Source organism: Perca fluviatilis, chromosome 18, assembly GCF_010015445.1.
Source record: "Perca fluviatilis chromosome 18, GENO_Pfluv_1.0, whole genome shotgun sequence".
In the NCBI taxonomy this organism is placed as follows: domain Eukaryota; kingdom Metazoa; phylum Chordata; class Actinopteri; order Perciformes; family Percidae; genus Perca; species Perca fluviatilis.
Window position 1 is genome coordinate 26,385,373 of NC_053129.1, and position 24,117 is coordinate 26,409,489.

A 24,117-nucleotide genomic window follows, 5' to 3' on the forward strand; every position below is an offset into this window, starting at 1 on the left:
TTTTTACCATACACTCATTGCCAACGTATGCAATTAAAATTCATTTTCATAAAAGTCCATTGCTGACAGTAAAGTCCATAAAGGAATAACGTGCAGCAGAGCATTCTTAAAGTAGACTTTAATTCACCCCCAATGGGAGAGTTGCCAGTTGTCATAAAAACAAAACAAACAAAAAAATAAGAAGAGCTTCAGCTGCAAAACATGTTGAGATTTTCATCCTTTAACTTCAGTTGAAGATTGATATGCTTTTTTGAGGTTTTCCACCCAACTTAAACAAAAGCCAAAGATGTTTGTTGAAAGACATTAATGGGAAGACAGGTTTCCATCCAGCAGCAATAATGTGGATACATTAAAACCAGAAGTCATTGTGCAGTGTGTGTGTATTTATCTATTTGACTGCAACAACTCAAGAAATTCAGCTTGTAGCCAGTTCATGAAAACTGCATTTGCATGCATTCAATCTGAGCTTGCAATCTCTTTGAAGTGTGTGATGTAGTACAGATGCAGCAAATTACACAATCAGAGACTGGGACTGCTTTATGCGAAGGAGCACAAAAAAGGGGCTATTCATTCACTATTTGGTTGGATTTATATAATAAAATCAGATTATGGGGATCAATTCTAACTGTAAGAAATTATTCTGGGTAATAATTATCTTCATACATAGAAACGTTTATGAAATGTATGCAGTATTAGTCATTAAATTAAGGAAACTAAAAAAGAGATGGAATGACATTGCACAAACCCCTAAAGTAGTAGTCCATTGCAATGAAAAAAAAAAGAAGCAAACTGTGCTATGGATAAGGGTACAAAACACATGAGATCACAGATACAAGTGGCTGGAATTTACTTTGCAGGGTGTCATGGCTCATCCCTCCCGGAGAGGGTGCAGGGTTCGGATATGCAGAACGTGTCTGAAGCAAGGTGCAACCGGCTTGGAAACGTCCTCACAGGAGTTAATACAATTTACACATTTATTTGGTTTGTGAGTATGAAAATTGGATTGTTAGTATTGAGCAGTGATAGCGACCACGGCCCAGAATGAAAAATTACATCAGACAGAGCTTGAATATCCTTGAGTATCGTTCCACATTGTGAACACCTTATCCAGGTCTCTGATCCTATTTCGCAGATTTTTGTAGTAGTTATGATGGTAAATGATGTTCTAATGATCAACACAAGAAGGACTTGATGTGATTGTATTGTGTACTGACTGTATTGTTCTTGGGGTTATATATTATGTCTAGTTTGGATGGGTTATTATTTGGTTTGATATAACTGATGTATAAACATGGACACTGGAAAAAAAATCATGTGTATATGGATGTGTGTGAATGTGTATGTGGGTATGCATGTGTATATGTGCATGTAAGTAGGTATATATGCATGTATGTGTAAGTATACATGTATAAATAACTAAAGTATACAAAGTAGAAAAGTTTTTTTAACTTCTTCCTACTCCTTTTTGAACATGGAAATCCTTATTTGAATTATTTGCAATGATTTTGAAAGAGGTGTTTGCATTTTGTTAGTATTTTGTTTTGTTGGTTTTCTAGCTTGTACTGAAATGTATACCTGTTCTTATTTATCTTTAATTTTAATTTTTAACATGTTCAAAATAAACTTAATCAGATAAAACAACAAACACTGAAATAAAGGGAAAGTTTGACTTTGGTAATGTGCACATGTATAGTATTGTTTCTCTTTTTTTCTACAGTAATTAGATGGAGATACTACATCAATCCGAGTAGTAAGACAGATAGAAGTTCATCCTCAACTGTTGAGGTATCTCAGTCGGTACAAAAATGATAGGCTGAGGTCTTGAGGGATCATGAATATGCTGGTTTCTCTATGTTCCGTGTAAACATAATTTCTATGTAAGAAAAAGTAGGATATCACTCAAAACTGGGATACTAATGTGTATGTTAATGTACTTATTGGAAACTCAAAGGAAACACTGGACACGCTGCTGATTCAGGTGATTTCTAAACAGATGAAGAGGAGTTCAAGATGTCGCTGGAACCCAGAAGAAGATACTTGAGGTTAACTCAGGTTAAAACAACAACAAATGAGGGGATGGAAGAAATGTTTTAATCTGCAGGCTTTTGTACTTTTGGGGTAGCACTGCTGTACCCGAATGCCCTGCAATGGGCCTGTGAGTTCTAGTGCAAAGCATGCTGGGATGCCATAAAAGTCTCTCTGTGGAGAAACTCTTAAATTAGAGATTGTCAGGACACAGACACATACACACACAAACATACAGGCATGGGAAACAGCGCGACGCGTTTTAAAGCTCATCTGCAAACTGATTCTGTCAGGGAGACTTAGTGACGTGCGGCTGCCTCCTACAGCTTTCCTCCATAACGGCGCCGGTCGGCATCGCCGTTGTGCTGTCCACCAGGGAGAAGGAGAGGCGGCGGGGCTCTAAATAGAGCCTCCCTCGGTTAAATATTAACACTCGCCTTCCTCTGACAGAGAGCAGCCCGCCATGTCACCTTCCATCTCCACCACGGGGAGATGCAACACAGCATAGCACTCAACCACACACACACACACACACACACACACACACACACACACACACACACACACAGAGAAACACATGGCCACAACACAAGACTATGGACACAACAAATACACAGAAATGAAGTTATGTATGTGCTTTGGAAGACTGATGGCATTTTTCTCAACATTATAAATACTTTTTGTGATCTCTCTTCTTTCCATGATTACCAAATTGTCTATTTGTTTATCAACAGAAATCCAAAGTTTTTTTGTTTTAGCATTTGAACCCCAAAAAAACCATTATTGTTTATTGTTTATTGTTTTAGTGTTGGCATTTTTGCCATCTAAATTTGAAAATCGTACTTCAACAGACAGTTCCACATCAGCTGCAGCCATCTTGCCTCAACAGCGCTCCTCCTCCTTTACTAAGCTAGATTAATTCTCACTCGTATGTCCCCGGCGCGTGGGTGCGACAGCCGAAAATGACGTTCATCGTCACGTATTTCGTGTAAAGCGCGAAGGCTCTGCAAGTTGTCAATCATTCCCGCCCCATATGAGATAAACGGTTGTGATTGGCCCGGTCAGGGTGTGATCGGCAGTAAAACATATCTGAACGGTAGGGAGAACAGACGTATCTGCCAGGGCAAATAAAACATGAGCTCGCAGTTTTGTCTGGTTCCCAGGATAGAGGCTCATTTCACTTCAGGTTTTCAGTAATCTGCCATATCAGTGTAACCTCTCACACACACACTCAGAAACACACACACTTAGCATAACCTGTGAGAAAGATGGCCTTGTAGGCAGACAAAGTGAGTGTGTGGAAGTGACAGATGATCATTAGGGGAGAGGTGATGAAGGGAGAAAGAAAGAGGAGGGATTGATTTCAAGTCAAAGAAAAGCAGTGTGTGCAATGTGCCACTCCGCAATAGAGACCTATTGAATATACAGTCCGTTTTAAGATGACGCTCCATACAGTGTGTAGAGGTGGGATACGAATGTGTCAGCTCAGCATCTCCAGGAATTCTGTTCATGTTGGATGATTCTGTAGTGCACCGTTTGCATCCAGAGCGAACATTCAGTGGCAGTGCAGGAAGTAGTGTGTTTTATATGTAGTGAAGCTGAAAGTAAGGGCGGAGGTCAAAGCCCAGGATATGGATGGGCATGTTGAACATCCAGTTTTAATGCAAAGGATTGGAAGTCATGTTCTGTCACAATCTAACAGTATCGTTTTAGACCTAAATTTCTTCCTAGAATTGGTCAATTTTGTTGCCAGAATGGACGTGAATGAATGTGTTGAATTACCGCTCTGCTTTACATCACGGTGGAAGGTTTTCTTTGGCCAAAGATGTGTTCTTCCATTAAAAAAAAAAGTCGATCTTCTGCAAATCGCTGTCTTTCAGGAGCATGTAGTGAAACGTTTTTGTCATGCAATTAATCCCATTAGTTAAAAAAACTTAGAAAATTATTGATCAGCCGATCACAAAAAAGCTAGCTGAAAAAAGCTAAATGAGAATTCCGTTTAGTTGTATGGGAACGTAACTCTTTAACTCCATTTGCAGAAGAACACGTGCGATACGATCAAAAGCTCAAGAGGAGCTCCAAAAAGACCTTCTGGTGAGATTGTTCTGTCAACTGCTGTTTCCAAGGTCAATAATAAACTCTTAAACTCAACTATAAGCCAACGGAAAGCTCCACAAGTGCTACTAAATGGACATGGTTATGAGATTGTTAAGTCAAACATATTTCTGAAATTACACTTGAGGACCAAAAAATGCAAACAACTAAAAAGTGCAATAACTCCTGGTATGCTTTCAAGAGGCAGATCCCTCGCCAGGTCTGAATTAAAAACAACCTGTTACATGAAGCAAGCTTCACACAACCTGTTAGTGTTAGTGGGTCGGTGAGTTGCAGAAAAGAAGAGTAAAATTATTAAAGTAGACAGAGCAACCCGAGAGCATCCCGATGAGGCAGAGAGAAGAATCATAAAAAAGCAGACTTCAAAAAGCATTGTTGGAAACTATCACACACACACACACTGTCTCTCTCTCGCTCTCTCTCTCTCTCTCTCTCTCTCTCTCTCTCTCTCTCTTCTCTTGTACAGTTAGGTATGGATTTGGCAGAGGTATTACGCCAACATGTTTAATTCATAACTGTTTTCCTTCTTTCTGATCAGAAACATGAAAGAGAGCGAAAAAACAAAATGGCTGAACTCATCAATACCCAACAACACTCGCCTGCCTATTCAGCAGGTAAACGCAGGGAAAGGAGGCAGAAACGCCAAACTTCATAAAGACATTTTATTTTAATGGCTGTCCAAGCATTGTTTTTTTTATTGTTTTATTCTTTTATGTGGGATTTATGATTATGTCATTTTTATGTTCTGCCCCAAAGAGAAAACCAATGAAAAGTTGTTGTTTTTTACAGATGTGGATTTTCTGCATGTGGATGTCTGAAAAAGTACAAGGAGAGCAGAGCAGATATAAAGTAGACAGATATGATGATGATTTAGGGGTACAGTATGCACCTGTTTTTAGTTTTTGACAAAGTTTTCCTCTTGATCAAGATTTCTAAATGCCTTTATTATGCTTTTATTATAAAATAAAGTCCTGAAAATGACTCAAATGTTATTCAGCATAAATTATACACTCAGTCTCAGTAGCTAAAATAAATGCAGTCTAATACCACAGTCCTGCGATGAATCCTTCCTCCATGAAATTTATAAAGCTCAGCTTTTGCGGAAACTGTTTTAGAGAGGTGTTGATTCAACTGTACTTTTGTGGTGCCAGTGAATTGTATTTCTTTATACAGACAGGTGTTTTTTATTATTTTGTCCACCCCATTTATGTCAATGAGTGTAGGCTGATTAACAGAAACACTCATCTGTATAATAAAAAAGGTCTTAATAATGTACATTCTGGAGTGCATTAGTTGAAATGTACAATTTGCTGTTAATTTAATTTATTGTAACAACCTCCAACTCTTCCCTTAAAATTGATCAGCCTGTTATGCTCTAAAATCCCCAAATAATACGTGTCAAGTGTCAAGTCATTCAGGACAAAAAAGTCAAAAGTTAGCCAAAGTAATTCTTAAAGTGGGTATAATCGACATTTGTTGACATTTGTTTAAAGGTCCAATGTGTAGGAATTTCTCCCATCTAGCGTTGAGATCATATATCGCAATCAAGTCTCTCGCACCACGCAGTTCAAAGTACGTATTACAGCTACGGTAGCCTTCACGCTTCAAAAAGCCGGTCTCTTGCTCTTTTTAACATTCTTTTTCTTTTTCTGGGCGAAGAAGAAGAGTCCTGTTCCTGAAATTTGGATTTTGAATACGTGTGGTCCTCCATGTTTCCTTCTTCAAACTTGCCGGGGCCGGGAAGCTACGATACCCATTACCCACTAACGTATTTCAAGATGGCGCATGAATATGGAGCGTCTACCCCAGTTCATGCAAATGTAAATTTCAAGCCAAAAGGAATACTTGGAATTGATGGTGGTGGTAAATAGTCATGAAAAAGGACAAGTTTGTGAACGGGCAAAACAGATTTTGATAATGAACAACTAAACACATTACACACTGCACCTTTAACAATGTAAAAACATTGCAGGCTATTGCAAGTTTAATTAAAGTCTCAAGAAATTTGAGAAAAGTCAAAGTAAAGCGTCAAATCTGCCAGAAAGTCTCAAATCTGTCTGGCCTAACAGATGTACAGTACTGGGAAAAAGTCTGAAAATGTCAGGCATTCTCCTCCCTTTCTGCTATCTCCACTATCTATTTTGCAAGGGCACCCTCACTGCATCCATGGCTTAGCGCTGGCCAAGACAGATGTGATTGGTTTAAAGAAATACAAACAAGCCCGAGATTTTTCCCCCCTATGCCAGAATGATAAACGGTGTAGCCAGACCATACAATAGCACTGACACAGCGCTGTGGACATAGGTCTGTCTATGCAAGACTAGTCTTAAGTCAACTCTCTAATCATCATGTCCCGAGACTGTCAGAGTAAGTCTAAAGTCAGGTCTTAAGTCATTAGAGATAAGTCAAAGTCTTGAGTAATTGTGCAAATTAAAAGTGTTTCTAAGAGTAAGTGTAAGTCAACTCTTAAGTCATTTGAGTCGAGTCTTGGGCTATTTGAGACAAGTATTGAGATTTCTTTAGTCCCTTGAATGGATCAAGCTCCAAAAGCACTGGATCATACACTTCCTATAATGCAACTAGATAGCATCTTTTACTAGACCCTATCTGGCAGGTAAAGACCTGCATCTTTTGAACTCCACACCACAAGTTCATAATTCAAGCTTCCTCTATCCATACACTCAGCTACTGTTTCAGCAGGCTGTGTAGTCCTCCTTGTGCCAATGAATTTGACTTTGAGATGTAAAATTGATGGTGTGCCCCTTTATGTTGGACTTGAGTCCTTGTGTCACTTTTAAAGTCTACAACTCCGCCAAAATGAAACATAAATTAATTTCAGCATTACCAGGAAGGAGCAATTACATGGGCGTTAAAAATCTATTCAAAATTAGATCCTGATCCATGATCACAGGAGGTATACTGAGGCAACTTCTTGAGCACTGTTGCCTAACCACCCTCCACTCAACTGAGGGCAAGAAGAAAAAAATCCGATGTATCGCTTCCATTACAGGCCATTAGCCCGGCTGAGCCAAAGTGCAAACTTCTCGGTCGATTCATCTCATCGCCAGTCTGCATCTCCAGTCAGCGTTGGCCTCCATGTGTGTGTCTGGCTGTTATAGTGAAGTCATTAAAAGTTAATCAGAGATGCACCATTGCAGCAGAGTGGGGAAGAATTGCCTCTGTCAGTGTCTCCGGGCACTGGAAATCATACCAGAGAGAGAGACAGAGAGAGAGGGAGAGAAAGGCAGGGATAAAGACAGAAAAACACAAGGAAGCAGACAGGCTGAAAAGAGAGAGAGAGAGATTGTCATACTAATGAACCATCACTTCCTTGTCTCAACCGATGCCCTCCGAATCCCAACATCTGTCCCACCAAACCAACCCTCATTATGGCACCCCTCAACTAACCCCACCCCACCGCCGCTGCACACACACACACACACACACATGCTCACTCTCATACACACTCGCGGTCACATCCCGTCGAAACGCAGGGTGATGGTGGGAAAGTCTGCCCGACTGTAGTTGTCACATCAGATCTACAGCACGACGGCCGAGGGCATATGCATGTGGTGTGTGTGTGTGTGTGTGTGTGTGTGTGTGTGTGTGTGTGTGTGTGTGTGTGTGTGTGTGTGTTGTGTGTGTGTGTGTGTGTAAAATGTGTGGGTGGGTGGTGGTGGGGGGGGATCTAGGTCTGGGGCTGTGCCTGAGGGCCTCGCCTGTGCTACAAAAGACTCCACTCAACTCCGGTTAGTCCCCCTCACTAGCATATCAGCACTGACGGACTGCACGCACACACAAATACACTCACTCACTCACACACATACACACACACACACACACACACACTCACTCACACACTCACGCACTTTAGCTATAGTTGCTCTGATTAACACTTTACCACCCTAAATGATAAACAGCGTGGACAGGAAGCCGCAGCTACGACCCCATGTAGGATCAACACGAGATTAAGTGAGGAACAGTCTTTGCATTAGGTTTACTTTGCTTGTGTCAACATGTTATCTGCTGCTTTGCGCTCATGAACACATGGGAAACTGGTGATTGATGAAAGTGTGTAAATGTGTTTTGCTGTGTGTGTGTGTGTGTGTGTGTGTGTGTGTGTGTGTGTGTGTGTGTGTGTGTGTGTGTGTGTGTGTGTGTGTGTGTGTTGCGTGCTATCACTCTCTTGCTAGGGGTGACAGGTTGGTTAGGGACTAATGCAGCGCGACGGAACTGAATGTGGCCTCGAGCAAAGCAGCTGCCTGCAGCCAGTCCTCATCTGAGCTGTCAGATACACACACACACACACACACACACACACACACACACAATACACACACACACACACACTAGAACCCATTCCATTGGAGAGAGTTTAGGATCCACACACACACTTATAAAACACACTCATGAGCATTATAACCCCAGTCACCCCTACTTTTCTGCTCGTGTGACTTCCAGACAATAATGGCTCTGCCCGGATGAGATGGTGGACATGACACGCTGGGTTTGGCTGCTTTGACTCAACACTCGTCTGTTTGTTTCCTGGGGAACCACAGAACAAGTTTTTTTTTTTTCTTCCCACAAACTCATCATACTCTACACAATACTCTGCTTTGCTATAATGTTATTCTATAAAGAATGTTACTGCAACTTAATCGATTATTACGCATTTTCTCTTTACTGCTACTATTAATTAGTAAAGTGATTAGTTAAATTACTCATTGCTGACTGTTACTGAGTAACTGCAGGCTATAATATGATATCACCAATACAGAATAATGCAATATGATACACAACCTCAGTGGTATAAAATCTTTTTGGCTTAAAATGAAGCAGTGTCTACTTGTGACCCGCTACTTATCGACTGTATACTTGTTGTGACCAGTTGTTTCCCCCCTTGATTTATTGTAGAGGCACATTTTTCCAAAGAGGCAAAATGATGCAGTAATTCACAAGGAAAACAGCAAAATAAAAGAGCAATGTCTGAAAAAAAAAAAAATTCTACAGCAAACTATGTTTCAACACTACACAACACAGTACAATTAGTGAAAATGGTACAATAAATGATACAAAATGATAAAGTAAAATACAAACGTGCCAAATGAATATGTTGTATGATTTAACTGAATTTGATAGTGTAATATGAATACACAACACAATACCATACAATATTCCTTTACCCTTGTTCCTCCAGAAGAGAATTAATGCTACTTTCCTGCAGAAAGACTCACTTATGCTTTACGATGGCACATTTTGTTACAAATATGGTTCAGAGAAGCAAATGTACAAGTGATGAAGTGAAAGTTTTCCATCAGCTTTGACTGATAAAAGTGTTAAATTCATGAGTCTCGCCCGTCTCACGATGATGAAACTGCAACAAAACTGCATTTTTGATTTAAGAAGAATATATGTTTTTAATGAAATGTGGGCAGGTTTACGTGGTAACAGCCAGCTGGGTGAAAATGGAACAGTATGATTACTGGTGAACAGCTCCAAGGAAAAGAAGTAGAATGAAAAACACACTGTTGGTCACAGTTGCCCTGCAATATATCGCCTCAAAATGTTGCCCGTGGCGACCGGTACCTACTTCTCTCTTAGCTTGGATTCTCTGCTTCTGGTCGACCTATATTTAGCCCCTGTGGGACTCCAGTGATTATACTAATCTCTCCAGAAATCCACCATTCTTCTCTGCAGGCTGCCAAAAGTTGGCAGCCGTCTACATTGTAATACAAAGCAGGGTTCCCTTAGATGTTAGCCAGGATGTAAGTGGCTTTGTTGGGTATTTTTTTTTTTTTTTTTTATATCAAAGATTAAAGATGAAGATTTTTAAGGATGCTATGAGAAAACTTTAAATTAACCAGGTTCATGTTAAAAGAATATGTATCTTCTAAAAGCGGTTTATTTGACCTTCATTTGACCAAAATTGCTGTCAGTTTAATTTTAAGCAGCCTGTGTTCACAAAGCTTGGGTTTGGATGAAAATCAGGAGAAAGATTTATTCATGATGTGATCAATGTACCCAAACTACATTTTTACACTTTTGCCACGTTATCGTTGCCTTTTGTTGTCTGTAATCTTGGGGGGCAAATCTTCCACGTTATTGGGACTGACGTTCAACTACCCCCATGTTTACATCAGAGCCGGGGTGGTTGCCACGGAGACGGAGTGCCCCTCTTAACTGGTGCACTCAGGAATAATGCATTGTTGAACAGTGCCTGAGGCTACGCACACACACACACATACACACACACACACTAATCCTTAACATCTGCTATAGCGTATGTGTATATGTGTGTGTATATGATTGTGTGCATGTGTGCATCTGTGCACGTGAATAAAAAACACATCAGTGCTTCACCCAGCAAATTCATTGATAATCAGAGTTAAGGTGGACTCCATTAGGTTCATTGGTATTTGCCTACAGCAGTATGTACATCTACTGTACTGCGTGTGTGTGTGTGTGCGTGTGTGTGTGTGTGTGTGTGTGTGTGTGTGTGTTGGTCAAAGTTATGGATGGGGTTAGTGAGGACTGACATATGTGAGCCTTTTCCACACTACTAGTGCCCCCTCTAGTGGCTGGTGACCCTCACTGCTAATACAATAACATGCGCACGCACACGCACACACACACACACAAACACACACACAAAGGGAAAAAAACAGAAAGATGATAAAAATGAGGACAATAACATAATTGGTGGCCTTTTTTAAAGTATTTTTATAATCAGAGCAGTGGCCGTACATTTAGAAGCTGCAGATTCCCCAGGGGACAATAATACAGAGCTTCATGTTGAAGATCTACCTGCTGACTGGCAGTTTGGAGAAGATCTCTATATGGGCTTATTCAGGAGTCCAGACAGATCCTGTTGGGAATCCGGTCCTCATCCTGAGGCGTTGTACCTGCAATAATTACCCTGCTCTGGAAATAAGGGACTCACAGCCCAGCTACAAAAAGCACCCATAGTATGGGCAGGCTCCAAGGACAGAACCAACACCATTAGTAAGTTTCATCTCAGACTGATCTCATGAAGTGGCGTATGCATTTTTATGCCATTTTTGCCGTGTTATCAAGACGCATACTTGCTTTTTAGCGTGTTTAGCCATTTGGCCTCCATTGACTTACATTACCTTGCAATTGCATGTGAATTTATGGCATAGCGAGTAGTATGAAAGGGCATACTACTGGGTAAAACACAGGCCTTTCACACAGGAGACCGGGGATCGTGTCACGTTTCCTTCGTGCCCCGCGTGTCACGTTTCCTAAACTCAACCGTCTCTTTCTTCTTTTCTTAAACACCAACCCCGTTACTCTTTTCCTAAACCCACGTGTCACATTTCCTAAATTCAACTGTCACTTTCTCGGGATAACTTGCCAAGTGGCGTGTATGTTTACGTCTGCTGTATACAGCGTAGACATACACGCGGATAGCTCAAAATGCGTACAGATAAAACGCCACTTGGCTTCAGAAAGTGGGCGTGTATGTTTACGCGAAGTCATGATGTCATGTTGTTCATCTCGCTTCTGAAGAGACAAAGTTTATCTCCACTGACTGCAGTCTCACCAGCTGCATGTGAAACGAGACAAATATGAACAATAAAAAGCCAGGTAAAGAATAGTGAGATATATGAAGTATAATTGAGGCCTCGAGTGTCTGAGGTGTGTGTGTGGCAGAGGAAATTAGAAACCTGCGTCGACCTCGGCTGATGGAATCTGATTAAAACTGTAAGATTCCTACACAACAGAAGCTGTTTAACAAGGCTAATTGTTGCTTGAAATTTGCAAGAAATCTGATATCTTTTGCATGCATGCTACATTTAGATGTTTGCAGCCTCCCAGAATCAACAAAACTATTTTCTTTTGTGTGCTGTAATTGCTTTCCCAACATTAGGTTGTGCCTTTCATGGCAATGAACCTTGTTTAAATTTGAATGTGAATTTGAATTTTAGAGGATAAATGAGGGAGGGGATGAGGGGTGAGAGAAAAAGAAAGTGGGGAGAGAGAGAGAGAAAGAGAGAGAGAGGTTGTCAGTTGCCTGTCTGTGTTTAATGGAGGTCCCTGGTGTCGCCCTCAGGCTCCTTCACTTCACAATTAATGGAGGATCTCTCTGGGGAAAGCCATGCTTCTCAATAACACCTATATACACACACACACACACACACACACACACACACACACACACACACACACACACACACACACACACACACACACACACACACACAGGAGCGCTGCCTCGACATGAGCCCCTTCTCAAAGTTTGTGCTGTGGGTCCTGAGCAACACCCGCTGCCGGTTTGTCTATTCAAACCCTGAACTGGGTCTGTTTGTGCCAGCATCACCAGCCGCCATACTGAACTCCACACAGGGGGGGGGGATGGAGCAGGGAGTGGTGGTGGAAGATCGTATTGAGATGAGGAGGTAAAGGAAGACTGGAAGGAGGGAGAGAAATGCTTTTTCCTTAGAACTCAGGGTTGATTATATCTCCGCTCTGATCTGTCCGCTTTGGTTTTCCTCCCAGATCTGCAGCAGCTCCCAGTGTGGCTTCATATATGTGTGTGTGTGTGTGTGTGTGTGTGTGTGTGTGTGTGTGTGTGTGTGTGTGTGTGTGTGTGTGTGTGTGTGTGTGTGTGTGTGTGTGTGTCTGTGTGTGAACACAAAAACACTTTCATACAACAAGACAGACGCTGTTGCAGGGTTAGTTCATTTACTCGTAAATATTCTTGAACTCAACCTCCAACAATTAAGGATTGTTTATTTAACTAGAGGCTGAAACCAACTTTGTGTAAACTAGAAGAAGGAGAAAAAGAGCCCACGGATGTCATTCTTGTCGCCTCAGTTTGTTAAACTAAGTTTGATTTCTTGACTCTGCAAACAACCCCTTAGGACTTAAAAGCTCTGATAGTTTTATAGTTTAGCAACAAACAAAAAAAATGTTGAAATTCTAGATTAAATTCATCCCCTAAAATGGACCCCTTTGGGTCTTTAGTGAAAGCCTATCTGTTAACGAATTTGTATCGACATCTGTTATTCAGATATCCTTCTTACAGATAGTCTAACATAATTTATATCAGCCAATATTCCCTGTTTTAGTCTGGAATATGTTTTTGTTGTAATTCTTAATACAAATGTCTTTGGCTTTTCTAAACTGCAACGTCTTATTATTATCAGTCAAAATATGCTGAAATATGCCGATATGGATATCTGTGATAATACTGACTGAGATATTGGCACCACCGGGCTCTAATCTTTACATATTTATATACAGTTCAACATCTGGGAATAATCTAGTATGCATCTATTAGTTATCACATGTACTTAAAATCAACATTGTATACAAGGTCTAAAGCAAGGTTAATTCTATGGTTACAGTTAAAGTGAACCTTGAGGTTTAAATAAGGATTCAAATCAAATGCAGCAGGTTTATAGTCCATAAAATTAAGATTAAGCATTCATAATCCATGAGAAAGGTTAGGATAAAAGTAAAAGTTATATTTACAATTTAAGGGTTTAAGATTATATGTGAATACATGTTATAATTCATTAGAATGAGACCATGTTTAACGTTAAAATGAGGTTTTATAATGTATAAAACTGAGGTTCGGAGATAACGTTCCGATAAAGTTTTTTTTATGCAAGGTTAAAAGATCAGGATTGAATTTAAAGTTAGAACTCTGGTCCCATTAACTAAATATTAGAGTTAAATTGAAATACAAAGAGGGGGTTTAATACTAGGATTAACAGATTAAAGCAGACGTTTTGGGTTTAAATCAGTAAATTAAGATTGGATTTGGTATAATTTGTGATATCAAGGTTAATCTTAATTCAGATCTCAATGTTTATGATTGCGTTAATGAGAATCATAAACATTATGAGTTGCCTTTGAAGCCCTGAGATGCCATTTCCTGCCAGTCTCCCACCCCTGGAAGTCGAGTGCGCACGGTGGCCTCTGATTGGTGAGCTGCGGTTGTTCACCTGGACACCGCCGCGTTACTTCATTTGCATATTCATCAGATGGCACATGAATATTGATGAGCTGGCTGAGGGCGCAGTGGGTGCCCAGTGGCTGCAGGGCATTGTGGGAAATTAGCACCATCACTAATTGTGATCCGCCGCCCCTCGAGTGTGTCAATCAAAATCGGGAAGGGTGATACTTTTGGGGGCACCTGTAGCTGCGAATATGTATGCATGAAGAGATGGAGGGAGAGAGGGAGAGAGGAAGAGCGAATGCTTATGTGTGCCTACATCCAGGGCCACAAGAGCACTGCGTTGCCATGGTAACCTCTACCATCAGAGCACATGAGGCTAAGGCCTCAGGATCTCAGAGAGTGAGACAGAGAAATGAAATGAGCTATACAGACAACATGATACATACATCGACCTATCCATTCTCTCCATCCATTGCACTGCAAAATTCAGAAGCTTTGTGACGTAGTACTTACTCGCAAGGCTAATTACTGTAGCTGGTAAGCTAACCCCTAACTTCTACTTTTATTTTCTTTGTACTGGGCTGTTTATGTCCCCATTTGGTTCCCAGGGTTGTCCATCATGTAAACAAATAAGAGCGGACGGTGCAACAAAGCCAAAGCTACGGTGGCGTCCTCTGTTTTTCACTCTCGAAGGTCATTACTGTCGAGATGGCTTGCTATTCAACGGCACAAATTGGCGTATTTAAGTTAATCAAAGTTGAACTTCACTGAAATGAATTGGGTGGATTCACTTTGCTAATCCCAAGATTGAAATGACTCCACTGAAGTTAATTGACTTTGTTTAAAATGTAAGTTTTTTTAAGTATATATTTAATTTATAAGATTTAAACTTATTGAAAGTATTGAAAGCCAGACACACGGGTCTTTTCATTGCATTTATTAACAACAATATAGAGAATCACCAGCATTATCCTTTAAGCTATTATACTAAAAAAACTACAGACCTAGTGTTTAAACTGCTTTGAAATATCGGGTGAATACAAGACTAGAACCCGCTGTTCGGCCTTCCTTGATAATTGAACTCATGTGGGGCAGCCTGCTGCACTTACACTTTAGGTTAAGTGTAGACCTGCTACAGTAAACAACACACTTAAATATGCATGTGATAATCAAACATGTATTCAAAAGCTATGACATACTACCATGACATATTTATACCTTATGTGCATCCTTACTCCTATCCATCTTCACTGCCTCAGTATTTTCCTGCATGTGAAGACTTTAACATATACTACAGAGCACCGAGCATGTGATTTGTGATTGCACCGTCTGAAATTCTAATAAAGAGATATGGGCCTAGGTCTATGTTGAAGCGCTAAAAAACAACATGACATGTGTTAAAGAAGCTAAAATTACACGCCATCTTGCATTTTCACTACTTGATGTGACACTTTTTGACACGTCAGTGTCTGTGTTCAGGGACAAAGCATTCAGTGTTATTTCACAACTCCTTTTTTTGAGTGGAAGTTTCCAGAACTGTGTCTTGATGAATTGCATGGCCCGATGTTGGAAGTGCAAGATACAACGGTGTATTGCAGGTGAGTGAAGTCATTAATATTTCCTCTGTATCAATATCACTGGTGGAATGGTGTGTGCAAAAAAAAAAGTGTGTGTGTTTCAGATTGACAGGTGGATGATCTCAGTGAGTAGCGCACCCTGGGATCGACTGCATAATCAGGGAGACAAAGGAGCAGAGGAAGAGACGAAGAGAAAAACAGGGAGAGTGAGTGAGAGAAAGAGAGAGAGAGAAAAAAAAAAAAAAAAAAAAAAAGAAAAAAAGAGAGAGAAAAAGAGAGAGAGAGAGAGAGAGACAGATGAGAGATGAGAGAAGCAGGGAAGTGCAGAATAGTAAAATTCCCAGAGGGGTGAAGGCGTTGTGTGCTCTCGTCTCTGTTTATTTCCCTGCATTCTTTTGAAATGGTTTGTGTGTACGTATATATATGCGTTTCTCTAGGCCTGTGTGCGTGTGTGTGTGTGTGTGTGTGTCAGGTGTTTGATGGTTTGCAGCGGTAAATGGGTTCATTGTGAGAACAGCAAAGGTTCCACATCAGGAGACTTCCCTGGTAATTATACAGGAGCACTCAAGTAACCCCACATACACATATACACATTCATACCCTCCTGATATGCCTATATCAGTGTTGTTGTGGTGTGTTTCCTGTGTATTGTGGTGTGTGTGTGTGTGTGTGTGTGTGTGTGTGTGTGTGTGTGTGTGTGTGTGTGTGTGTGTGTCTAATGTGGGTGTTTATCTTACCATAAAGCAGCAGGTCTGATCTCAGGTGCATGCGTGTATGCTGTGGTTGACATCCACGCTGGTTGTTACACAGTAAACAAGATTTCTCTGGCAGCGGATGTCTTAAGAAAACAGCGTATGAGCTTATGGTCGGCCAAAGGCTCAAAGCTGGAGGAGTCTGTTATAATTGACCAACTCTGCTTTCAACTTTTGCAGCGTCTCTCTCGGCCCTCTCTGCTCGATTTGGGTATTGTTTCATCTGCACTTCTCCTTCTTCAGATCTGCCTCGGTTGCGTTTTAGGATAAACAAAAGCATGAAGGCTAAAAAGACAACACTGTGAGGCAGTTGAGTTTGGCAGTGTGTGTGTGTGTGGGGGGGGGGGGAAATCAATATGTATGATGGTGGCTTGTGAGGGACAAAATGGAAATCCTTGGTCAAGTTAAAAAAGAGGGGCTTCTAATGAATCTTTGCCTTATATTTGTCCTCTAACTATACATTTTCGGTGTAGACAGGTAAGTCACTGGATGGACGACAACACTGTGACAACACTGGGTTGGGGTTGCTGATGTTTTGTTTACTGCCAAGCTTTCTAAATAATATGACATGACAATAGCAAGGGTGAAAGCCATAAATACTCTAATCCGTTCTCTGTTTGAGATTTCACGTATCTATCACGTATTTTGGTGGTAGTCCATTGCGACACCTGTGAGTGCCCAGACTAGGGTTTATAAAGATTTTGCCCATCTAACACAGTTTAAAGGAACAGCTGGACATTTTGGAAAAACACTTACCTGCTTTCCTGCCGTGAGTTAGATGAGAAGAGCAATACTAATCTCAAATCTGTACGATAAATGTGTGGTTAGACCCAGCAGCCTGGTAGCTTAGCTTAGTATAAAAACTAGAAACAGGGGGAAGCAGCTAGCCTGGCTCTGTCCAAAAAGGTAACAAAATCCACCAACCAGCCCCTCTAAAGCTCACTAATTAACACATTGTTTGATTAGTAAAAAAAAAAAGAAAGGGAAATGTCAATTTGCCGCTTTGTGCTGGACTATTTCTCGGCTAGGTCCCCCTTTTTTCCCCAGTCGTGCTAAGCTAACCGGCTGCTAGCTGTATCTTTATATTAATCATACAAACATGAGAGAGGTGTTGATCTTCTCATCTAATTCTCAGCATGAAAACAACAAGCACGCTTCAAAAAATATTAAGCTATTCCTTTCAAATTTAGACTTTGAGGGACGCCCTGTAGCCTAATGGTTATAAGGCGAATACCACATAACCACGTCTGTGGTTCGATTCCAGCCTCCCTGTTTCCTGTCTCTCTACGCAGCTGAACCACAAGGCAAAATGTCTGAATACTTTATACAGTATTTGAGAGGACAAAAACTTTAAATATCAAACATTCATCCCCTGATGATATAGTTTCTATATAATTGCTATAAAAAGCCTCTCCTGAAGCATAATTCACTTTTGCTGTGTCCAACAGTATTGCTGTATGTTCCAAACTGTAATATTTTTGCCAACATAGCTAAATGCATGACTTCAACTCCACATGCTTTAGTTTGTGTACATTAGAGCTCTTCTGTTGGTCAGAATACCTGTGTTCCACCTTGATCATTGGCTAGCCTGAATAACCCCATCTTTGGTTCATTCACTGGTGATGATTTAGTATTAATTAATTTGCTCCATCTGTGGGCGGATGGCTTTATAAAGATAGAGTGAACCAGTGGTGGAAGAAGAATTCACATGCTTTACTTAAGTAAAAGTACTAATACCACACTCTAAAAATATAGTTACAGTAAAAGTCCTGCATTGAAAATGTTACTTACATAAAAGTATGTAAGTATCAACAGGAATATGTACTTAAAGTATTAAAAGTAAAAGCACTCAATGCAGAAACATCCTCACGTTTTAGAAACTGGAAACAATCCGAACAGTTGTGTCAATCAACTAAGTGTTTAGTCGGCTAATCATTTCAGCTGGACTTGTAGGCCTGTATATTGTTGGGTAGTTTAATTCATAATAAAACATGGTATTTCATAAACTACATGTGTTTTGTGTGCAGAATCTTTATTTGTAAAGTAACTTGTAACTAAAGCTGTCAGCTTAATGTAGTGGAGTAAAAAGTACAATATTTCTCTCTGAAATGTAGCGGAGTAGAAGTAAAAAGTGGCATGAAAAGAAAAGACTCAATTAAAGTACAAGTACCTTCAACTTTGTACTTAAGTACAGCACTTGAGTAAATGTACTTAGTTTGTACATTCCACCACTGGAGTGGACATAAGACACATTTTGTCAAAAGTGTCCAGAAGATACTGAGCATTTGGACGGACAGCTAAGAAAAAGACTGAGCTGCCGGGGAAGTTGGATGTTTCTGTGGATTTCTGTGGATGTCTTTTTTAGAATTTGTTGAAATCTACATGAGAAAAGTACTGAATCATCTTCTGTAACTTTAACATTGTTACAATGTACAAAATTAAAAGACTCGAAATGCCTCAATGTCAGATGAGGCTGTACAAAACTGGACCGTACTGCAATATCAAGATTGTTTTCAGGCCTCACCATAACAAGTCAGGGATACGACACATCTTAAGCTTGTGCTCCTTTAGTTTACTATAACTGGGTTACACTTTACTTGAAGATATCTACATAAGAGTGACATAACACTGTCATGAACATGTCATAAACATTATAAACAAGTCGTAAACGTTTGTGACATAACGCTTCTTTTAGTAAGTGTAATTCGTTTTTTGTCATGACAAGTTAGGGTTAGGGTTAGAGTTCGAGCTAGGGTTAGGTTTCATTTGTCATGACTGTGTCATGACAATGTCATGTGTTCATGACAGTGTCATGTCACTCTTACGTAGATACCTTCAAGTAAAGTGTTACCTATAACTGCTTTTACTTTACATATTGCATGTTGTGGAGAAGCTTCTCCCAGGTGCCAGGTTAAAAAAATATATTCACATAAGACAAGTTAGTCATGAGTCAAGTTGAAAACAGCTGCTGACGTGCTCCATAAAGGACAAAACTACTAACTTTTTAGATGACCGGCAAATAAATGTGTGAATCAAACCGCTGTTCTTCATGCAAGAAGATCATTTTATTTTGTGTGATGCTGAGTGGTGTCCACTGCATCATGTGAAGGCCACGTAATAACGGAATACACACCGAATATGTCGGCTCGAAACCAAGGTTTTGGCCTTGCTTGAACTCTCATCAGATTAGTTTTTTATATCAACTACCAGTGCTGATAGGCTTTGACAATGGCTTGAGTTTCCCCATCACAGTGCAACAATACAATGTTGAAACTTGATGCCTGACAAGTACAACTGTAGTCAGTCAAAGATTTTTTCTATATAAAGAATTGGGTAAGTGAGGACATTATGGTTTTTACGATTATGCAATTCTCATAAATAGAGAGACAACACACAAAACTCAAAGTTGAAGTTCTCATGATCAGGATTTATTTTGCATTTATTACATATAAACATGTATAATGTGTTGATTTTGTCATGCAACAAATAGAAGGAACATCAGTGACTTACATCCCATGGAACTTTACGATAATATAAAAGCTAAAAGTGTGCTGCATGGAGGCCTTCAAGACACCTGTAAGTGTTGTCCTCCAGTTGACTGAAGTCTGCAGTGTCTCCTGAGAAGAAAAAAAAATCTGTCTAACTGCCTACTGACACTCACATCCACATGATGGAAAAATACACCCTTGACTTAACACTTTGAAAAGAGCCAAAACTGAATCTGGGAGCTCCAACTCTCTCTATGTGGCATAAACATGGTCCACAACTTCACAGCAGAAGACTCCAGCCCGTATCTGCCGGTCTAACTGTACTGGATTGAAAATCTGTAAAAGCGACTGGACAGATCGTTTGATTCTTAAAGATTTTCTTTTAGCGGGAGTCTCGGCCTCTGCTTCATCTTGTTAATCCAATGTACATTACGTACGTCGTCACTCACACATTCACACACATACAACATGCATTCAAACAGCTCTGCTTTAAAAGATTACAGAGATTACACAGGAATTACACGATCAAAGTCATTGAACCTGCGTCGCCCCCCTTTCATGTGTATATTTACTATCTTTCAAAGTGAGATAGGGTGTGTGTGTTTGTGTGTGTGTGTGTGTGTGTGTGTGTGTGTGTGCCCTCCCTTTTCTCAGAGACCTGCAGGTTAATCTCCCCTCAGGCTGCACTGACAAAGCGGCGCACTCTGCTGGCCGGGACAAGAACAACAAAGAAAGGTAAAACTTCTATGCATGAAAACAATAAAAGTAAAATAACAACTTTGATATTTCAACAACACAGAATCATTACAGATTGTTAACATGCATTAAATATCTGTCCAGAGGGGGAACTTGGTTCTGGGCCACTGAAACAAAGACAGGTTGTGATAAAAAACTGAAAAGTTGTTTTCATTCTTAGGTGATCTTTTCTTGCTCGGTTGGCCAGAAACAAGTGATCTGGTGTTGTTTTTAGCACAGCACGTGGTTAAAAGGGCACCAACAGACTAAAAGTCAACACGTGTCAGTTTTTACCACATGTTGAGTTGTGAAGTAACCTGAAGTGGAGTAAGAAAAGATGGAAATCAATAAAGATTTAGCAGGAACTGAGAGCTACAAGGTAATAAAGGAAAAGGGGTCTGAACACTGAAATGTCCAAGCTAATGAATGTTTTGCCTGACTAAGACCTTGCAGGTTTGAAAGTTGCATTAATAAAACTTGGGAGACTAAAAAGTATGTGAACAGCCTCTCATTTTTCCTTTGTTACTTTGTCCTGCACCCAGCTAGGGTTGGCTATATCCAGCTTTTTCGCTTTAATGAGATAGACAAGAAATGTTCAAGTAAATGAATGGCCAGCTTGTCTTGGACCATTTTAATATCTCCAGATCGGAGCAACCTTGTTAAAGAAGCCCTTAAAGCCGTGGTTCAGGGGTCACAAGAGAAACCTGAGTGGCCGGAAGATGATTAAGAGGAAAAGGAAGCTGAGAAAACATCATGCTTTCCTCTCATCTTTGTTTTTATCTTGTGAATGACCTGATCATTTGACCTCTTCAGGCCTCTATAATAAAAAAAAATTAAAAAATCATTAAAATTGCAAAGAAAAACGCTTTTTGGGGTGTGTGGTCACAACCAGCAGACATGTGCAATAAGTGATGAGTGTAAACATCCCATTGTTTTAAGGGGTTGCCAGCCAAAAAGGTCATGAACCACAGCCTTAGAGTATGATCCGATATTAGAAAAGTTCTTCATTCAGTAGTCACATTGTCACAGGGGCTGAATTACGACATCCACATGCAAGTTGTCTCAATAAAAGTTGTGGGCAGTACATGGATGTGTTAATGTGGCATCCCACCATTATTCCCCAATTTACAGGCAGCCAACCGTGGGAGTCCTATTCAGAGATTCTCCACTGAAAATCACATTAGAAACAACACTGGATCCACAACAACAATGAAGCTACATTCACTGCCAAATGCAACCAGCTGGTCACTTTTCTAACATTTGTATTATGTTTAAACTTTACATACATGACCGTCCTCCACAGTTTGACATCAACTAAAACTGACTGCAGTGAGAATAAAGCCAAAAGATCAAAGACCCACTTGACTCTTGGCATTGAACTCACCATAAGAAGAAGCCTGGAGCCATATCTAAAGTAATCACACACGCAACTTACATGCTATTATGCTATCGTTTTTAACACAGACATGTATTTTCATAATAATTAAAATCCCACATACATAATTGAGACACATCATCTTTCTTAACAAACGGCCAAAACAGAAACCAGTAAGATAATTGATTAATTAATATAAAAATTATAGGATCAATTTTATAAAAAGCAGTTTTTTTTACTGCCTGTTGCGTCTCATGTAGCTGCTGATTGAAAGGGGAAAAAACAGGATAAAGAGATGATGAAAATATGAAAGTACATTTGGCTCTTTCCTCCCATCTGAGCATTACAAATAAACTGGATGGGAAATAGTCAAAAGTCTTTTAGCTTTCGTGTGATCTTCAGGAGCATTTCAGAAACTCTTGAAAACAGAAGTTAATGAGCATCGATCAATGCGCACGCGCACAACACAGACAAACACGCGCACACACGGTTTACTGATCCAACAGCTGCTGAAGTTAAGTTTTAGAGATCAATTTTATAGCATCAGTTATGGCCGAGTGATGGCTTTAACCGTCTATTTCCAATATTCACCGTGGAGCAGTAATTGATTGTTTGAATAAAGAAAACGTCTTCAGACGACGTTATAACTGCCATTCAATTTGCTTATAGGGTTGCTGTTTTTTTTTAAAGTTTACTCTTCAATTCTTTTAAAATAAAAAAAGAAGATCAAGGAGAATTTAGAAATTAGAAATATTTAACCCAGAAATCAAAAGAAAACTTTTTTAAATGTTCACAATAACAGTCCAAAAAGGGCATGATCTAAACGCAGGGCTTTGTTGTTTATAATTATTTTTGCCATGTACAGGATTATATATCCAATATGTTGGTGAGTGGCTGTCCGTTGGCAGCAGATTGGCCTTTTTGTTTAGTGTTTTCGCAGCAGCTGACACGTGTCTGCCCTGGACTGAAACTTGATTTGACTTCAGGAGTAATTACAGCAACAAAAGAACAACAATTGAACACGCTAATTGACAACACAAACCGGCAATGATACCCGGTGGCTGCCTCTTGTGACAGGTACCCGGAGCATCCATGTTATTCCTGCATTTATTTTCTTTAGAAATTTTTTTTTTTCCTGGAGGTCCTTGAAGTAGCCTAAACGTCCTGAGGAGCTGCATGTGTGTGCGGGTGGGGTGAGGTGGTGGTGGGGGGGTCACCTCACCCCGGGGCGATAATAATTAATATGATGTGTGCACTCGACAGGATGCATTTTGGTTTTAATCCCTGAGAAGGAAAATATATGTCAGGAAATAGAGAGAAGTATGATTTATAGGCCCACTCCAGATTGTGGGTGTTTGTATTTTTTCGTGGTCAGTCTGGACTATCTGGACTACATACTGGTAACTGGTCGGTTTCTCCCTGACTGTCCATTTAACAGTGACCACCTGTTTCCTGCCTCCTCTCCTCACCTCACGCACTGCATGGGGAGAAATTAATTTGCTGCAAATCTTGAAGGCTTAAACAAGGCAGTGACGCGCCGGCCCCTCCCCTCCGCAAACCGAAAAGTAAATCCCCACAATTAGCAGATCCATATTAGCATATTAACCTGTGCTTCCTTCCGAGGCGCAGCCTTTATGTAGGTCACACACCATTTTCTTAATTGCTTTTGCTGTTGATGGAGGACAAACATCTTCTGGGCCGTTTGTTATGTTTGCTCTTCATTATGCCAGTCGTTATTTTGGCTGGAAAGGTGCACACAGACACACACGCACGCACGCACACGCACACACACACACACACACACACACACACACACACACACACACACACACACACACACACACACACACACACACACACACACACACACACACACACAGGCTAAAGGATCGAGTTAACGGACGCTCATGGCCATATGAGTGTCATGTCTGACCGGGGCTGATTAAAACCAAAACAGACTCATAAACAAGGCCAACACATGTGCACATAGACTGGAAGCAGACAGTTTTTTTTAGTTATGCTTTTCTTCTAACTGCTCTAACTTACAGACTACAGATGATTGATGAAAAATAAAATTGCACAATACATAGTGTGTTCATATGAGGCGTGCAAACCGTACAAA